Here is a 20881-nt window from a genome sequence, read left to right as displayed (position 1 = left end):
AATCTGGGCTCAAAGACCCTCCTCAGATTCCCCATCGCCAGCCCATATTGTCCACATCAACTGGCTATTTCAACTGATGAAACAACCAACCGCAAACGCATTGGCGGAATAGTTTCTGACAATGGGCTCTGTTTTCACTTGCTCTTTCATTTTATAAAGAGGTTTTGATGATGGTCTTGGGGTAAGACATGTTTTTTTGATACGGTAAGAAAAACGAGACGGAACCCCCACTGGGGTGTATCTCTCCATGCTTCTCTGAGATGATGCCTCCCAGCACTTCTACACAGTACGCCTCTATCTCACACTGAGACTGGAAATACTGCATCTAGAACAGAGGACTTGACCAAGTCACGAGCCCGTGGAGAACAAAAGTTGCAATTTCTGCTGCCGGAATATAGTATCACCATCTCTCCGTCTCTCCAGTGTGAGTAACAAAAGACGAGAGTAGAAACAAGAAAAGGATAAATTGTTTCATGCGTCCGTCTCTGCCTGTGTCTTGGCCTCTGTCGACCCCATTGCTTTGGTCCTGTTTCCCTGCTTCCCTCTCTGCTCCGATTTACTGGCATGTATAAATCACTAATCTTGTTTATTCGCTGTAGCTATTTGGATCCCGACATCACCGCTAGAAGTAATGCATCCAAATCTCAGCTGGAGGTCAGATGGAAGAGGGAAAAAAAGGAAATGCAATTTTCTATCTCTTTCTCGCTACCACTATTTTGTTGTTTGTTAGTATTACTATTATTATTATTTTTCACGGTGGTTTCTTGCATCCATCTCGACTGTCCTTGGCCACCGTCTCTATCTCAGCACCCCAAATCTACCTAAACCCTGCCAGGGTGCTGTGATGAAGGGAGGGGCGTGCAGGTATGGAGATGACAGCAGGAAAGGGCCACAGCCTGGCAGTCTGTCTTGGAGGAATGGAGAGATGTGCTGATTGTAGTTTCTGTTTCTTAACTTCCCTTCTCTTTGACACGGGTCGGACTAGGACTTTTGGAATCCGTACCATTTTTCCAGAACCAGTGGTCGTAATTGCTAAATTTACACTAAATTATTTAATTGATCTGTTGAAAAGAACAGTAGTGGTTGGGGCCAGCAGGAAAGTGAAGAGAAAATAGGGAGAGGGGTTAAGCAGAGAGCCAAAACTGTTTTCAGAGTTTGCTCTGTGGTGTAGAGATCTTTGATGCTAAGAAGCTTGTCATGCCTTCTCAACTCCCCCGTCCCTCATTCCCACCCCAGCTACGGGATCCATTCAGATAAGCCCAAAGGCCTTTACCAGTTTAACTTTAGAGAGAAATCGTCCGACTTTTAGAGTTGATCTCATGCTTTTCAACCACAAATCCTCCTTGCAAATCTTTCTTGCCAAGACCTCTGACACTACACAACGCTGTTGTGGACATTGGATAGCTTACCATTCCACACTGCCCTATCTGGGTAGGATGCCTCTTACAACTCCTGCCTCTCAAACCCACAATCTGAAGGTTGTTTAGGCTTGTGTATTCGTATTAATGTTTTGTTAGGTTGAATCTAGTAAAACAGTGTTTAACCTCTCCTATTACATGAAAGGGGAATGAAAACAATCCCTATTTAGCAGATGTAATCTTTATGATTAATAGCTATCTATACATGATAAAAACATCACATAGCAATCTTCATAGCACTGACATAGGCACACACAACAAACAAGTATTTCCCTGCACAGGTCCTGGCAATCTTTCCATCGGTGATATTATGGCTGAATCACTGAATTCAATTCAGCAGCAGGACAAAAATAAAGCACAGCCTAGCACAGCACAGGACTAAAGCGTTTCAGTTGAAAGAGAGTTTTTATTTGCTCTGTGTCTCACTACCTAATAGATTGGACATCAAGATACCCGCTGGGGGTTGACGGAGGGAGGGAGGGAGGGAGGGGAATGGAGGGAGATAGGGAGGTAGGGAGAGATGGAGGGAGGGAGGCATGCCTGTCCCTCCCTGGGCTTTACTCTCCAGTTGCGTCAGGCATGGTGGTTGTGGATGGAAGCAGATTCCTGGATTTCACTCACGTACAGCGAGTACCCTAGAAAGGAAACAGGTGGTGGAGAAGCAGGGGTGGGCTGGTGGGGTGGGGAGAGGAGGTACTATTGTAATTAATGCTGCAGATGCTGCTCTCTGCAGCGCATCTGGGCAGCACTATCATTTCCAGATATCTTCTCCAAATTGTCTGAAAATCCCTGCGGCTTTCCAAATCCTTTTTAAATCTCTCTGTGATTTTGTCTATTTTCCTTTTAAAAAAAATTCTGATTTATTTTTACCCTCAAGCTCATTTTCTTCTGCTTGTCTTCAGGCTTACCTCTGTCCCCTCCCTGTGCCTCACTCTGTTTACATTAAGCAAGCCTCCTCTCCTCTCTCCTCCTCTCTCCTCCCCTCACCTCCCCTCTCCTCTCTTCGACCCATCATACCTCCTCTCGTCTTCCTTTCTTCACCGCCTTTCTCCACACCTTACCATTCTCTTCCTCTACCTCCCTGTATCCACCGCCCTCTCAGAGACACACACACAAACACACACACTGGCCTCTCCCCGGTGATGTGGTCCCCTGGCATGTGCGTGTGCACGGGCCTGTCAGAGTAAAGAGCCCCAGTCTCCTCCGATTACACCGTGCTCAGGATTAGAGGGAATATGCTCTAACATATTCAGTCTGGTATTACGCTGATATCCCCTCAACGCTGCTGCTTCACAGCACCGCCACAGCCGGGCCAGGATGCAGGCCAGCCAGAACGCCAGCCGGAACGCAAGCCTCTCAGATAGCAAAGCGGAACGACACAGCAGCATCACAACGATGATGATGCACGCTTCACCCAATACCAGAGACAACTGGTGTCGGTTTCAGAACACAAACAGAGACACACTAGCTTTTACAGATGAGGGGAGAGATTGCAATCACCCTGTTAATAAAACAAAAAGGCAATTTAAAAGGCTAAGAGGAAGATGGAAATTGTATTTTAATGTATTACTGTATATACTTCCCATCAGAATTTTGTAAAATTGCAACATGTAAGTGAATAAAATCTCTCTTTTTCCTATTTTCCAACTCAAAAAGTAGACATGTTTTGATTTGCATTCACTCTCACATCAAGGGCACATTAACATAGAGGGCAAAGTATTCAATGATCTTCTGAATTTCTACTCTCTCCCCCTTATCTCCCGCAACTCTGCAAGTCCACTCTGCCGATGGAGAAAAGAGAAAAAAAGGGTCTCTGCATAAAAAGGCAAGCGAGCGAAATCTAAAACAGTTGCTGAGGAACTCTAAATAATCATGGGCGCTTTTGGAGATGAATGCATTAGCATATATTAGTGGTGGCAATGCAATCACTAGTCTCAGGGTGGTGAGGGCCCCTCTGGGTTCATCTCTGTATCCTCCACTTCAAATCCCCACCTTCTGCCCCGCTCCACACATACTGACCCCCCGGGACCACAGGGCCAGGTGGGACGTGCTTCTGAGAGGAACAAGTTTGAGACCCCCATTGGTCTGTGGAAAAGTGCCTCGGGCTGCTGATAAGATGATGGGGGAACATGTCGGGGGGGTCGCTGGAAACCAGTCATTCCTTTTCCTTTCTTTCTTTCCAGGCACTGCAGAGATGGCCACAGTCACTGAGGACTGAGGAGAGAGGGATGGCTGGGAAGTAGCCCGTGGGAACCTGAACTGGATAAGTAAATACCTAGCTAGTTGTAGAAGGAGATAATTTGTCCCCCAAGTATGGCTGTGATCTTACAATGACTGACACTATTTTACAATGACTAACGTTACAATTGTCTTACAATGACTGACACGACTATTATCTTACAATCACTGAAATTACCATTATCATGTGAACTTACAATGACTGACATTACCATTATCATGTGATCTTACATTGACTGAAATGACCATTATCATGTGATCTTACAATGACTGACATTACCATTATCATGTGATCTTACATGGACTGAAATGACCATTATCATGTGATCTTACGTTGACTGGCCATTATCTTACAATGAACTACATTGCCATTGCCATTATCACTATGACTACAACATTAACACTACCGCTTGTAGCTATACTACCACCACCTGTGAGTACCAGTACAGCTAACATTTCCACAACAACAGCTACTCCTTCTCACTTTAAGATAAATTATTATCACTGTCGGGAATGTTGCTATTTCTTGTCAGATGTAGGAATGTCACGATCTCTGTCTCTCTCAAGCCCAGAGATGAAGCTCTACAGCTCCAGTATGTTTATGATGCCGAGAGATGAAGAGGGGAGAAAGGAGGGGGGATGGTGTGTTTGTGTGACTGCGCGTGTCTGTGTGTGTGTGCGTGTGTGGTTGTGCGCGTCTCATGTGTTCATGCTCATGCATGCGTGTGCGTTCACTCACTTTCAAGAAGAGAGAGGGGGGTTACTGTAGCCTTGAGCATTTGCATTCCTATAGAACCCCTCATCTTCATTAAGATTTCCCGAAAATCAGAGGGAGGCTTAAAGAGAGAGAGAGAGTATCTCTCTACTGCCAAGGAAATACACAGCTCATTTGCAACTGACAGAGGGCCTTGTGTACTTCCACTGTCTCTCCATAAACACTCTACATTAGCATAGTCTTTCTCAAGTTCATAAAGCACCGCATATGGACCTGCCGCACACTAACTACCGTCACTTTAATGAACAATGTGTCGCATCTTTGATATCAACCAGACTGGTGCCGCTGTGACACATTATATTGAATTCCCTCCTCCTATTGTCCTTCTCTTTGTGTGTTGTCACATGCTACCATTTCATTAGAAGGGTACCGTGCATATACATGTGTGTGTACTGTAGAATAGAGCGTACTGGTAGCTTGTGTATTCTGCCCACACCATGCCACACATTTCCCCCTCTGCCTCTGTTGCTCAGCTTGCATTTGCGAGATATGGGTCGTCTGAAGGCACCATTTGCCTCTTAAGCGGTAACACAGATTGCTTTTGAATGCACCTTGATATGAAAGAGGGGCCGTTTGAGATGCCAGGGGCCTTTGACGTCACTTTGAGGGGCTTAGGAGGCCTGCCGGCTGGGCTGACAGCATGGCTGGATACCTGGTGCGTGGGATAACCACTATCCTCGCATCTGCAAAACCCACAATAATAGGCTGCAAACTAAAAAGAAACATTCTGGCATCTACTTGTGAGTTCTTTTACTCAGCTAGAACTTTTCCTGTGTTGGAAAACGAAAGCCGTTGAGCATCGTAGCACTTTGTGTAGTAAACTTTGCCCATCACCGTGGTGTGTTTCAGTTTTAGCATGCTGTTCTCAGTCTCAGGGCTTGGGTCCATGTGTGTTCCAGGTCGTTTTTTTTGTCTAATTGTCTCTCTGCTATGTCTCAATGAAAGACCACATAAAAGAGTTGGCCAGAAATAGAGTCTGAATGGAGAAAAGTGAAGATAAAAAGCACAGATAAATGGAGAGACAGCTAATTTCCCAAGAGAACGAGAGTCAACCCCCACTGATGTTACAGGTGCTACCGCCTCCTCCCTCTCCCACTCTTTTCATCTCTCTTTATACCTCCCCCTCTCTCTCTTCCCCCCTCTTCTCTCTGTCCTCCATTTCCCTCCCTCCCTCCCTCACCCAGGCTGGGTAAATGTCAGAACAAGCTGCAGCTCTTCCCGGACCACGCAGTGGGAGACAGACCAACCTCATCGCCTTGGCAACCCCTCTGTTCACTCTTCAAAGGACGAGTCAAGGGAGAAGAAGAAAGGCGCTTTTATGCTCCTGACCTCCCTGCACCCCCCTCCTCCAGCCCCCCTCCCACCATGCTGCACTGTTAGCCCAGGCTCTGGCACATGTGGATGGGCTCCCAGGCCTCAACTTACTTTTTTTTAAAAATTCCTTATCTTACCAGGTGAGTTGACTGAGAATACATTCTCACTTACACCAATGACATGACAGGATAGAGAGAGGGAGTGGGAGAAAGGGGTGAGAGGTAGGAGAGAGACTGTCATAGGGTTTCAAGGGAGGTGGTTCTCTTTGCCTTTGTGGGGATGATGCTTTATACCTCTGTGATACATTTGATGTTTCACTTTCCTAAATACTCCCTATGAAGTAGAGGAGATACTGTAATTCTTCAAATGAAATCCAAACTTTTTTGATATTATGAATCAGAATATTGTTAATAGCCCATATATTAGATATTGTATTATTTACTGATACTAAGGGACAGTCGATGTTTCATTACACTATGGTCAGAGCCGGCTGCAAACAATGATCAGCTAGGGGGGAATCAGATTTTCAACATGTAATGCTATATTTATAATTATGTAAAATATATGCAACAAATTCTCCAATAACAGGTTTCTGTGCCAGTGCACCACACAACCAGTACCAAAGCATAACTGCATACCGATTACCGCTTCAACATCATGGTTTGTATTTTCAACACCACAATCAAATAGAGTATGTCAATCTTCTCGACAAACAAAAAACAATCCCTCCCCACCTTGTATGCAGTATCGAAGGCTTGGCTTGACAATCTCCGAATGTCATTAAACTTTTTGGTGTTTTGTAACAGATGTCTTTTTCCATTCCTCAAATGGCCGGTGCCCAGTTTGGATGCTGGGATTATATTAGAGTGGAGTGGACGAACGTGTGCAGGTAGCCTGCAGGAGATTATATTAGAGTGGAGTGGACGAACGTGTGCAGGTAGCCTGCAGGAGATTATATTAGAGTGGAGTGGATGAAGGTGTGCAGGTAGCCTGCAGGAGATTATATTAGAGTGGACGAACGTGTGCAGGTAGCCTGCAGGAGATTATATTAGAGTGGAGTGGACGAAGGTGTGCAGGTAGCCTGCAGGAGATTATATTAGAGTGGAGTGAACGAACGTGTGCAGGTAGCCTGCAGGAGATTATATTAGAGTGGAGTGGACAAAGGTGTGCAGGTAGCCTGCAGGAGATTATATTAGAGTGGAGTGGACAAAGGTGTGCAGATAGCCTGCAAGAGATTATATTAGAGTGGAGTGGACGAAGGTGTGCAGGTAGCCTGCAGGAGATTATATTAGAGTGGAGTGGACGAAGGTGTGCAGGTAGCCTGCAGGAGATTATATTAGAGTGGAGTGGACGAACGTGTGCAGGTAGCCTGCAGGAGACTTCTGAAGTAGCATAATCAGATTAAAACATTGTGACTGCAACACATAAAAGGTAATACATGTTTAAAGTTAAATTACAAATATTTGGGCTACATTACAGCGTTATGGTTCTAGGTGCGTGAGGAATAGCCACTTGGATTGGAGAGGGGACAGAACAGGGGTTCAGACTTCCTGAATAACTGGGCCTGCTAGGAGCATCCTGTAGGCCTATGTGGCCAGACTATTTTAGGACAACTTGGGAGAATGATGATCCGCAACAGACAGCACATCTCAGCATCAGAAGTAAAAATACAGCCAGACTGGCCTGCTACTGTGCCTTTCTAGAGGCACAAACTGTCGAGGGTAAATCCACAACTGATCCAAATGGAAGGAATGGAATTAATTACATTTTCACTGCAGTTTACAGCCTAAAGTAGAATGTTGTACTCACTTGAAGGTCTAGGTAGGATAATTTGTAGGTTAGTCTAGGTAGGATAATTTGTAGGTTAGTCTAGGTAGGATAATGTGATTGTCCCTAAACTGTTATTTTATGTGAAATTGCATCTCCACTGCCTATTAGCTATTTCTCTATGTTCTTGTGGATTTATATTGAAAATTGGTGCTGCTTGAATTATTTTATGTATGGTAGGATTGCTAGTTAGCCTACTGCAGAATTGGATAAAAGATCAAAACCTGCAAAAAGGCGAATATAAACAAGAAAAAAATGCACTACCCACACCTGTTCCCCCCCCCAAAAAAAACACAAAGCAAAACATTTTGTTAGAAAACCCTCTCCTGTTTAGGACCCCCCCACCCCAGTAAATGTTGAACTTAAAGATAAACGTCCACACATATTTTACAACATTTTATTCTTCCATCTTCCACACTGAGAACTTTAAATTCAAGATACTTTTTTGAAGTAAGAAATAAATCCTCGATATTGGCAGCATGATACCCAGACAAAGCTAATAAATGGCAACAGGGAGATTTCCCAGAATACCTGCTGGTCCACTTTGTTCAGTGGCACTTTGTGCCTGCGGGTGGCTCTGCTCTCCTGTAATGGCTGTACGGGAGCTTTCTTCCTCCTCCACATGTAAAGGGAAGCTATGTTTTTCTCTCAGTGCCCTACAAGCCACTATATAACCCTGCTCATGGTTTCGGGAACATAAATAGAGGCACTCCATCAGGTTGCTGTGGCGACAGCATTTAACGTCAACCTCCCTCTGGGAGATGTAGCAGACTGTTGATGAGAGAGAGATGGAGGGATGGACGGAGGGATGGAAGCATATCAGATCAGGTCTTTTCATGCACACAAAAACACACTGCCGCCTCATGTTCTTTACCTCTCCCTCTCCGCCTCTCCTTCCTTCCTTATCTGCTCCTGTTTTTTCAGCCCTGATGAGACACACACACACACACACACACCCACACACACACACACACACACACACAGACACACACACACACACACACACACACACACACACCTTAATGTTTGTCTTATTCACCCCACCTTCCCTCCCTCCCTCCCTCCCTCCCTCCCTCCCTCCCTCCCTCCCTCCCTCCCTCCCTCCTGATATCCACTTCCGTACTTCTCTCTTTCAAACTTTCTTTCACTTGACTTTACTTCTCTATTGTGACAGTTAGCTGAGGACATGTGACTGCTCTCTGAGGATGGTGACCTTGCTCCTGTACCTTTGTCAGGCCTGTGGGCTTCTTGGAAATGTCTTGTATTGTTATGCACTTGAGATGTGTTTCTATAGGAGGTATTCAACCCCTTTAAACCTTATAATAACAGTTACATACCATGTCGTTTTTAGTGGACATGCTAGCAGAATCTTGCTGTTTGCAAGGTATTATGGAATTGGTGGAAATCAGGAATGAAGGCTTACATGTGTGACATGATCATTTTGTATAGTGGTATAAATGTGTTCTGGACTTGAGTGTGCACGTGTCTGTGTGCTCTTTCATGAGACCGTACTATGTTGTGTGCATTTGCATGAATGAAAGCTGAAGTGCAGGCCTGTGTGTGGGAGTCTCTGCTGGTGTGTGATGTTTTTTTGTCGTGTGTGTGTGTATGTGTGTATCTAGTGTGTGCATGCATGTGCATGCTTGTGTGTGGGTATAAGTGTCTCTGTTTGTGTGTGCATGCATGTGTGTTCATATATGTGTGTGTGTGTGTGTGTGTGTCTGTGTGTGCGTGCGTGGCTGTGCCGGTCGGTGTGTGCCAGTGTGTGCCAGTGTTCAGGTTGCACATGACCCCTACTCCTCTGGGAGGTCCTTCTTTCATGTCCCCTGCTCTGCTCTCCACTGAAACTGGGTCAAAGGATAAAAGAACAACAACCACACACACACTGATGAACACACAGACACCTACATTAGCAAACACACACACACACACACACACACACACACACACACACACACACACACACACACACACACACACACACACGCATGGATGCACAGACACCTAATCGTGCACAAGCACATGCACGGACACACAGACAAAGACACACACACACATACACAGACACACTTGTGCATGCACACATCAACACATAGACACATCAACACAGACACAGGCATATTCAGACACTTACCAACCACATTGAGAAAAAAAATACTTACTGGTGAATAGGTGAGAAATGTGGAGGACACTGAAGGCAATAGCTCTATAATACCACCTGATATGGACAGGACTATACTAGTGATGGTGGGAAAAAAATCCCTACAATTACTAATCGGGATATTCTTTTAAACGATATATCGTATCGTATTGTTTTGACAATACCACAATATTATTTTTGCGCTAATTGGCTGTACCTGCACCACAACTCCAGAATTGTTCCTTCACAGCTTGTTCTCCATCTTCTTTTTAAATAGGGAGGCAATTTGTTTTCAGCACTTTTATTTCAATGACTGATCATGGCTCTCTCTTGTCCCTCTGCAGCAAACATACGGTGAGCAATATGTTTGGAACATCAAATTGGAATTAAATCACAGAATCGGATCGCAATGCATATAGAATCGGGAGAATCGCAATACATATCGTATCATCACCTACAGTGGGGGAAAAACGTATTTGATCCCCTGCTGATTTTGTACGTTTGCCCACTGATAAAGAAAGGATCAGTCTATAATTTTAATGGTAGGTTTATTTGAACAGTGAGAGACAGAATAACAAGAAAAATATCCATAAAAACGCATGTCAAAAATGTTATAAATTGATTTGCATTTTAATGAGGGAAATAAGTATTTGACCCCCTCTCAATCAAAAAGATTTCTGGCTCCCAGGTGTCTTTTATACAGGTAACGAGCTGAGATTAGGAGCACACTCTTAAAGGGAGTGCTCCTAACCGCAGCTTGTTACCTGTAAAAAAGACACCTGTCCACAGAAGCAATCAATCAATCAGATTCCAAACTCTCCACCATGGCCAAGACCAAAGAGCTCTCCAAGGATGTCAGGGACAAGATTGTAGACCTACACAAGGCTGGAATGGGCTACAAGACCAATTTGTAAGTCGCTCTGGATAAGAGCGTCTGCTAAATGACTTAAATGTAAATGTAAATGCCAAGCAGCTTGGTGAGAAGGTGACAACATTTGGTGCGATTATTCGCAAATGGAAGAAACACAAAAGAATTGTCAATATCCCTCGGCCTGGGGCTCCATGCAAGATCTCACCTCGTGGAGTTGCAATGATCATGAGAACGGTGAGGAACCAGCCCAGAACTACACAGGAGGATCTTGTCAATGATCTCAAGGCAGCTGGGACCATAGTCACCAAGAAAACAATTGGTAACACACTACGCCGTGAAGGACTGAAATCCTGCAGCGCCCACAAGGTCCCCTTGCTCAAGAATACATATACATACCGTCTGAATTTTGCCAATGAACATCTGAATGACTCAGAGGACAACTGGTGAAAGTGTTGTGGTCAGATGAGACCAAAATGGAGCTCTTTGGCATCAACTCAACTCGCCGTGTTTGGAGGAGGAGGAATGCTGCCTATGACCCCAAGAACACCATCTCCACCGTCAAACATGGAGGTGGAAACATTATGCTTTGGGGGTGTTTTTCTGCTAAGGGGACAGGACAACTTCACCACATCAAAGGGATGATGGACGGGGCCATGTACCGTCAAATCTTGGGTGAGAACCTCCTTCCCTCAGCCAGGGCATTGAAAATGGGTCGTGGATGGGTATTCCAGCATGACAATGACCCAAAACACACGGCCAAGGCAACAAAGGAGTGGCTCAAGAAGAATTACATTAAGGTCCTGGAGTAGCCTAGCCAGTCTCCAGACCTTAATCCCATAGAAAATCTGTGGAGGGAGCTGAAGGTTCGAGTTGCCAAACGTCAGCCTCGAAACCTTAATGACTTGGAGAAGATCTGCAAAGAGGAGTGGGACAAAATCCCTCCTGAGATGTGTACAAACCTGGTGGCCAACTACAAGAAACGTCTGACCTCTGTGATTGCCAACAAGGGTTTTGCCACCAAGTACTAAATCATGTTTTGCAGAGGGGTCAAATACTTATTTCCCTCATTAAAATGCAAATCATTTTATAACATTTTTGACATGCGTTTTTCTGGATTTTTTTGTTGTTATTCTGTCTCTCAATGTTCAAATAAACCTACCATTAAAATTATAGACTGATCATTTCTTTGTAAGTGGGCAAACATACAAAGTCAGCAGGGGATCAAATACTTTTTCCCCTCACTGTAAGTATCATGATAATAGCCTATCGTGAGGTCCCTGTCAATTCCCAGCCCAACACCGTACCAGCATGCTTTTCAGCTGCCGCTCATTGTCCTAAAAAGGAATGCTGTCTCTCTCTCTCTCTCTCTCTCTCTCTCTCCCTCTCTCTCTTTCTCTCTCTTCTCCTTCAGACAATGGCTATTCTCAGCACTTCTTACACTCTTTCTCGCTATCTGTCTCAGAATATAGTTTGTCCTCACACCATTGACATAGCCTGGCTGAGTGTTGTGGATTTGCGACTCGGCAGCAATTCCATTATGAATGAGCGTTATGAATGCTCAGCGTCTTTCTGGCATATCTCTGTCTCCAAGGCCCCTCCAAGTAGGCTGCGTTTCTGGACTGAGCTTTGTGCCTCAAAGGGGTATAGAGGGAGCCACACTGGGCTTTTGGGAGCTTATGGAGGCAATCGCCAAATATGAAGGGTGGTGTTGGGGTCAGGGGTGGTGAAGGTATGGGGGGTACTGTAGTCCTCAGTGTTGGGGTCAGGGGTGGTGAAGGTATGGGGGGTACTGTAGTCCTCAGTGTTGGGGTCAGGGGTGGTGAAGGTATGGGGGGTACTGTAGTCCTCAGTGTTCGGGTCAGGGGTGGTGAAGGTATGGGGGTACTGTAGTCCTCAGTGTTGGGGAGTAGTGAACTACATGTATTTCAACCAGTAATTTAACTACATTTTGCAATAGCTTGGTGGTAGCTTGGTGGTAAATTCAAATCAAATCTTGGTAGTGTCTTCAGTAGTTAATACATTTTTTTACCATGTAGCGGTGTAGCTAACTACTGGAACTACAGACTACATTTTTGGCAAACATAAAATTAATATGGGAGGCAAGATTTATTTTATTCACTTGAAACACCGTTTTTGTGTTTAATAGGTTAAATTACACATTCTGTTAACAAATGGCACCAAAGTGATCTGTTCTTGCAATTTGTACTGTATGACATTTCAGATTTACATATGATAATTAAAAAAAAAGTAGTTTAGTTAAGTAAGCTAGATTTTTCTTAAGGTAGCTTTAGAGTAGCTTAACTTATTTCAGTGTGAAGTAATTGGTAGCTTGGTAAACTGTCTGTTCAGAGTAGCTTCCCCTACACTGGTAGTCTCTCGAGCTCTTGAGCGGTTAGATGTTCTTTACCATTCAGCCATCAGATTTGCCACCAATGCTCCTTATAGGACACATCACTGCACTCTATACTCTTCTGTAAACTGGTCATCTCTGTATATGTTATGCGGAGTGGAACAGGGAAACCCAAGAGCAGACTCAGACGAGGAGACTGGGATGAAGTAACCAAGGTATTTATTGAAACATGGGGAAGATGGAGTGCAGGCCAGGGGAAGCTCAGGTGGGTTTCAGGAACCAGGTGCGGAGGCTGAGGCTGGAGCGAGAGGGGTTGGGACAGGGTAAGCAGTGGAATCCAAGGGAGCAGTAGAGTGGGGAATCCAGGGCAGAGTAGCAGGATGAGGAGACGTGGGAATGGAGACAGGGACCGGAGTCAGAGCGGGCAGATTGAGCAAAGATTACGATCTGGCAGTGTGGGCAGGGCTGAGTATTTGTAGAGGTCTTGATTATGGAACAGGTTGCAGCTGGTGGGGATCTGCTCTGACTCTAGCACACCTGTCTCTGCCCACACAATCACACACAGAGAGGGAGAGGAGAGGGAGAGGGAGAGGGAGAGGGAGAGGGAGAGGGAGAGGGCACTGGGAGAGTGGCGGCAGGTCAAGGAGACACAGAATGAGCAGTAGAGGGCGTGGCAGGAGCAGATGTAACAGTATACCCGTCGCAAGCCCCACTGGTTGATGCTTATTTATAAAATCCTCTTAGGCCTCACTCCCCCCTATCTGAGATATCTACTGCAGCCCTCATCTTCCTCATACAACACCTGTTCTGCCAGTCACAGTCTGTTAAAGGTCCCCAAAGCACACACATCCCTGGGTCGTTCCTCTTTTCAGTTCGCTGCAGCTAGCGACTGGAACGAGCTGCAACAAACACTCAAACTGGACAGTTTTATCTCAATCTCTTCATTCAAAGACTCAATCATGGATACTCTTACTGACAGTTGTGGCTGCTTTGCATGATGTACTGTTGTCTCTACCTTCTTGCCCATTGTGCTGTTGTCTGTGCCCAATAATGTTTGTTCCATGTTTTGTGCTGCTACAATGTTGCGCTGCTGCCTGGTGTGTTGCTACCATGTTGTTGTCATGTTGTGTTGCTACCATGCTGTGTTGTCATGTGTTGCTGCCATGCTATGTTGTTGTCTTAGGTCTCTCTTTATGTAGTGTTGTGTTGTCTCTCTTGTCGTGATGTGTGTTTTGTGCTATATTTTTATAGGGGAATGCAAGGGAGCAGTAGAGTGGGGAATCCCGGGCAGAGTAGCAAGATGATTCATTTTTATTTTTAATCCCAGCCCTTGTCCATGCAGGAGGCCTTTTGCTTTATGGAGGCCGTCATTATAAATAAGAATTTGTTCTTAACTGACTTGCCTGGTTAAATAAAATAAAATAAAATAAAATAAAAATAGTTCTGCTGAGCTTTCTCAGTCCCTTGAGTTCCTGGGCACATGCTGTCTGTCGGTCCCTCTGGCTTTTCATGCTGGAAGAGAAAAGGAGGGAAAGGAGGGTGTGAGTGTACGTGTGTAATGCACTTTTGTGGGCGTGCGTGCATGATCGTGTGTACGGTGCCTTCGGAAAGTATTCAGACCCCTTGACTTTTTCCACATTTTGTTACATTACAGCCTTATTCTATAATGGATTAAATACAACTATTTCCTCAGCAATCTACACACAATACCCCATAATGAAAACAGTTTTTTTTAAATTTCAGCAAATGTATTAAAACCAAAAAACAGAAATACCTTATTTACATGAGTATTCAGACCCTTTGCTATGAGATTCGAAATTGAGCTCAGGTGCATCCTGTTTCCATTGATCGTCCTTGAGATGTTTCTACAACTTGATTGGAGTCCACCTGTGGTAAATTCAGTTGATTGGACATGATTTGGAAAGGTACACACCTGTCTATATATGCCTCTACAGTTGACAGTGCATGTCAGAGCAAAAACCAAGCCATGAGGTCAAAGGAATTGTCCGTTGAGCTCAGAGACAGGATTGTGTTGTGGCACAGATCTGGTGAAGTGTACCAAAACATTTCTGCAGCATTGAAGGTCACCAAGAACACAGTGGTCTCCATCATTCTTAAATGGAAGTTTGGAACCATCAAGACTCTTCCTAGAGCTGGCCGCCCGGCCAAACTGAGCAATCGGGGGAGAAGGACCTTGGTCAGGGAGGTGACCAAGAACCCGCTCTGACAGAGCTCCAGAGTTCCTCTGTGGAGATGGGAGAACCTTCCAGAAGGACAACCATCTCTGCAGCACTCCACCAATTAGGCCTTTATGGTAAAGTGGCCAGACGGAATCCACTCCTCTGTAAAAGCCACATGACAGCCCGATTGGAGTTTGCCAAAAAGCACCTTAAGACTCTCCGACGAGAAACAAGATTCTATGGTCTGATGAAACCAAGATTGAACTCTTTGGCCCATCCCTACGGTGAGCATGGTGGTAGCAGCATCCTTCTGTGGGGATGTTTTTCAGCGGCAGGGACTGGGAGACTAGTCAGGATCGAGGCAAAGATGAACGGAGCAAAGTACAGAGAGATCCTTGATGAAAACCTGCTCCAGAGTGCTCAGGACCTTAGACTGGGGCAAAGATTCACCTTCCAACAGGACAACAACCCTATGCACACAGCCAAGACAACGCAGGAGTGACTTCGGGACAAGACTGTGTGTCCTTGAGAGGCCCAGCCAGAGCCCGGACTTGAACCAAATCGAACATCTCTGGAGAGACCTGAAAATAGCTGTGCAGCAAGGCTCCCCATCTAATCTGACAGAGCTTGCGAGGATCTGCAGAGAAGAATGGGAGAAACTCGAGGCTGTAATCGCTGCCAAAGGTGCTTCAACAAAGTACTGAGTAAAGGGTCTGAATACTTATGTAAATGCAATATTTCAGTTTTAAAAAATGTATAAATTAGCTAACATTTATACAAATCTGTTTTTGCTTTGTCATTATGGGGTATTGTGTGTAAATTGATGAGGGGAAAAAAACTATTTAATCAATTTTAGAATAAGGCTGTAACCTAGCAAAAAGTGGAAAAAGTCAAAGGGTCTGAATACTTTCCGAAGGCACTGTATGTGCACATGGAAGTCTGTGTGTGTAAGAGAGAGAGGACAACTGTCCTTTACTCTCAAGACTTTAACCTTGTGGGTGTGAGGCTCTGGGCTGGAGGCTGGGCTGTGAGGCTGGGCTGGAGACTAGTCTGTCAGGCTCTGGGCTGGAGGCTGGTTTGTGAGGCTCTGGGCTGGAGACTGGTCTGTGAGGCTCTGGGCTGGAGACTAGTCTGTCAGGCTCTGGGCTGGAGGCTGGTCTGTGAGGCTCTGGGCTAGAGACTAGTCTGTCAGGCTCTGGGCTGGAGGCTGGTTTGTGAGGCTCTGGGCTGGAGACAGGTCTGTGAGGCTCTGGGCTGGAGGCAGGTCTATGAGGCTCTGGGCTGGAGTGTAGTCTTTGAGGCTCTGGGCTGGAGGCTAGTCTGTGAGGCTCTGGGCTGGAGGCTGGTCTGTGTGACTCGGGGCTGAAGGCTGCTCTGTGCAGGCGAGAACAGGCTAGGGAGGGATGCAGTCAGTAGCACACTGTCTGACATAGATAAAGACTCCAGGCCCTCCACCATTACTAGGATGCTACCATCTGGAACCTCTCTCTGAGCCCCATACACCCCACTCCCCCACCCACCCTGGACCATGCTGGGCCAAGGAGGCCTCTGTCACGGTGATGGAGATGCCTCCCTATGGCACACTTTGGTGGTCGTCAGTGTGAGTGAGGAGCCATAAGGACAGATAGCCAGGGCCTCTTTACAGATAGACTGACATAAAAAGACACTGCTACAGCAGAGAGTGCTTGGTGGGGGTTGGGGTTGGGGAGGAATACTGTTCCTTTCCTGAGGTTGGGTTGCTGCTATCCTACCGACCATGTGTTATTCTCTGTTTCACAGGTTCAGGTTTTGATCATCACCTGTCTTTACAAGGCGGAGGACTGGTGTGAGCCTTGAGGCTGCCCAGGGAAATTACCGTCCGACAGACGGCACGCTGAGGCTTCGTTAGCCAAGAGCACAGCACAACTCACTGCCTCTCCGGCCTGATCAAACGGGGCAACTCTCTACCATGGCCAAGTAAACAAACCTTTTTGCACTGTGCAGAGGCTGTCGGTGCTTTACGAAGGTGCTTATGGAGGGGAAGGAAGGAAGGCAGGCTGAGTTAGTCAGACAGTATAGTAAACAAGCAGCACTAAATGTCCTCCCTCTCTCCCCCTCTCCTCCCTCTCCTCCCTCTCCTCCCTCTCTTCTATCTCCCCCTCTCATCCCTCTCCTCCCTCTCTTCCCTCTCCTCCCTCTCTTTTTTCCCTCTCCTCCCTTTCTTCCCTCTCTTCCCTCTCCTCCCTCTCCTCCCTCTCCTCTCTCTCTTCCCTCTCTTCCCTCTCTTTCCTTTCTTATTTCCCCGAATTCTTTATTCCTCCACTTAAACTAATTTGAGCCAGTTTGCTACAGCAGGAAAATAATCCTTCAGCAACAGGGAAATGGGAATTATAGTGTGGATTATAATTTTTGTAGGGGTTGATAACTTTTCCGTAACCCGAAAATCAAGTATGAAGTTTTAAAGTGAAAATTACAAACTTCAGAAGCCTTTTAAAACCTCAAATACACTAGAAGATTTACATTTCCTGCTTTGCGCGAAAGTTCTCCTGCAACAGCTTGATCAAATTAGGATCCTACATTTGTATGGCAGTAATTGTGCTGCCAAGCTGCAGCGGAACTCATTTAGCAAACTTCCCAGTGCCTCACCGCTCCTCACATTTTTTTGTGCTTTAATTGATAATTGAATTGACTATCACCATGTAATCAATTAGAGGGTTCCTCCCTGACTCTGACTCCAGGCAGTTAATTGGCTTGTGCCAGAGAGAGCAGGAGAGAGTGCAGGAGAGACAGTGCAGAGCAGGGAGAGACCGACTGCCTATAGAACCACAGATGGGTTTTCAGAACAATTTGCATTGTTTCTGCCTTTAAATCACTGATTATCTTCCTGCTTCCAAGAAGTTGCCTGGGTGCAACCCAGGTTGACTAGGATTGGACCTTAGTGACTGTCCTCCAACTTGATTCAGGGACTGACTGGGGCAGACACAGAAGCATTGACGGACACAAAACACACAGCGGGAGTCTCTCTCTGCTTTGATCATATTCTTTCAGACACACATGCAAGTTCTCTATCCATTCAACACTCCTTTTGTAGGTTTTCTATACAAGTAGTGTCTGGAAAAATTCCTGACTGCCTGCTGTCCACTGTTGCTTTGTACCTGCAAGTGGAAAGAAAAGTATTGAAGGGAGGGGGCATAAAAGTGCAGTATTGATCCAACCCCTACCTTTATGTTATTCTGTCCTCTACAACGTGTCTTTTCACCCAGTTGACCTCTATTCGAGCCAAGCCAGTGTGACCCTCCTTGAATGATGGATGCTTGACTAGGTTCCACTGGGTTCCCCACCCACCTGGGACCTAGGCAGAGGTTGCTTGGCAGTGCACAGGCAGGGGGCTAATAGGCCCGGATAGGGCTGGATAAAGGGAGAGGGGTTTAGGACCGGGACGTAACCATCTGCTTTTGTGGTGGTGAGCATCAAAGCCCTGAAGGAGCCCAATTGGGACCCTCCGTTTAGAGGGGAAACCCCACATATGGGCTTCATATTTCACCAGCCAGTACACAGACAGGCAAGCAGGCCTTTTGGACACAGTCTACCCCCACTATTCTCTCTCTCTGTTTCTCTCTGCATGGCTTCTATAGAGCTTTGAGTTGACTGGAAGGAAGAGAGAAGAGAGCAGACAGACTCCCATGATTAATCCTGGGAATGTGGGTAGTACAATTGTCTGTTTGACCCAGAGGACTTGGGCCATACTCCCTCACTTCACTAAATAAAGATAGGGAGGAGAGGAAGTGGTAGTTGAGTGTGTTGTATGTAGTATAGTGAGTGGTCTTGGAGAAATGGGTCAGTGTGTAGTGTAGCTCCTAAAACATGCTTGCAGGGTGATTCATTATTGAAGTGACTAATACTTAATTTGCCTGGCAGCACCACTGGCTCTCTCACTCTCATCCACTGTGGTGGTCACACAACAACAATCTGCCACTCTCCTCTCTCTCTCCCCTTCTCCCTCCCTCTCTATCTCTTAATCTCCATATCCACTTCTCCCTATCCCTCCTCTGTATATTCCTCAACCTCTCTATCTTTCCATTCCCACGCTATTGCCATCTCTCTCTCTTTTCTTTCCCTATCCTCTCTCCCCTCTCCTATCCCTCTCTACCTCTTTCTCACTCTCACTTACCTCGTGTTCTGCTCTCTACTCTACCTCTATTCTTCCCTAACTTGTTTTCTTTATCTTTCCTTCATTCACTCTAGCTCCTCGGTCCTCATTATCTACCTCCATTTCGTCTCTTGTTCTGTCAATCTCTCTGCCTAAGTCATTCATTGTCACCCTCCCTCTCTTTCCATCTCTCTATCTCCCTCTCTATTTCTGTCTGTTTTCTGTCCGTCAGTCCTGTATCTGTAAGGAGTGCTGGGATGCAGGAAAAGAGAAACATACAAACCAGAAACATATGATAGCAGCGCCGATGGAAGATAGCCAGACGACACAGTTGCAGTTCTGATATTTCCAGGCACTGCCTGGCTGTCGCAAGACTATGCTTGCCTAAAGGTAGCATATGGCATTCTCCAAGACTGTTGTGCTCATTGCCCTCCCACACAACGTCCTGTCTCCATCTCTGTCTGTCTGTCTGTCTGTCTGTCTGTCTGTCTGTCTGTCTGTCTGTCTGTCTGTCTGTCTGTCTGTCTGTCTGTCTGTCTGTCTGTCTGTCTGTCTGTCTGTCTGTCTGTCTGTCTGTCTGTCTGTCTGTCTGTCTGTCTGTCTGTCTGTCTGTCTGTCTGTCTGTGTCTCTCTCTCTCTCTCTCTCTCTCTCTCTCTCTCTCTCTCTCTCTCTCTCTCTCTCTCTCTCTCTCTCTCTCCTTGGTTATTTTCTCTCTTCCCCATCTCCCCTGTCACCGTACACAGCCCCTTCCCTCCCTGTTCTATTTCACACAGCCACACTTCAGTGGCGTTGGCTGAGGAGGATGTCTCTGGCCCTGGCAGTTGGTGAGAGGGAGGGAGGCAGTAGAGGGAGGCTGCAAGGAACAGTCATTAGTTAAATATTAGCCAGCCTGTGTTATAATCCCTCAACAGTGAAGGGAGGGTTAGTGAGGCGGTCATGGTATTGAGAAACAATTGGGCATGTGGAGAGGGTTGGAGGGCGAGCTCTATGGCACGCACACAGTGAAACACACACAGAAGCAGGCTATAAACACATTTAAACACACACAGAGACACAAAGACAGACACAGACACAAAGACACAGACACAAAGACAAAGACACAGACACAAAGACACAGACACAGACACAAAGACAAAGACATACACAACCCCCCCCCCCCCCCCCCCCCTCATACACAAACCCCCATAGTGCCCCCAATAGCCCGTCACAGATGGCTGTCCCTTAATAATACCTAATGACACCTGCATATGTGACCAACCCCAGCAGAGGGGCCACAGAACACTCCAGCTCTACACTGAAACAGACAGAAGGTACTGTTTCAGTAGATACCTGGCGGAACACAAAGAGACAGTGTTTTGGTGCCAACTCCTCATCTACACAGTCAAAAGCTGTGCTACGGTTACACACATAATGCGCTGCACGGTATCTGTCTTGTGAACATGTGTTTTGACATTTGGGATTCAATTTAGGATAAGGAGTGATATATGAGGTAGTCTGTGCAACTCAGATGCTGTGAGAAAATGTAATATGTGTTATATATTGGCATGTAATGTGTGATATTATCTGTAACCAAGCACTGCAAAGTAGCATTTCTCATAAGTAAACAGAAGATAGACCACACATTTATATAACATAAGA

This window comes from Salmo salar, chromosome 05 (genome assembly GCF_965601325.2).
Source record: "Salmo salar chromosome 05, fSalSal1, whole genome shotgun sequence".
NCBI classification, from domain to species: Eukaryota; Metazoa; Chordata; class Actinopteri; order Salmoniformes; family Salmonidae; genus Salmo; species Salmo salar.
Note: the sequence above shows the minus strand (reverse complement) of the source record.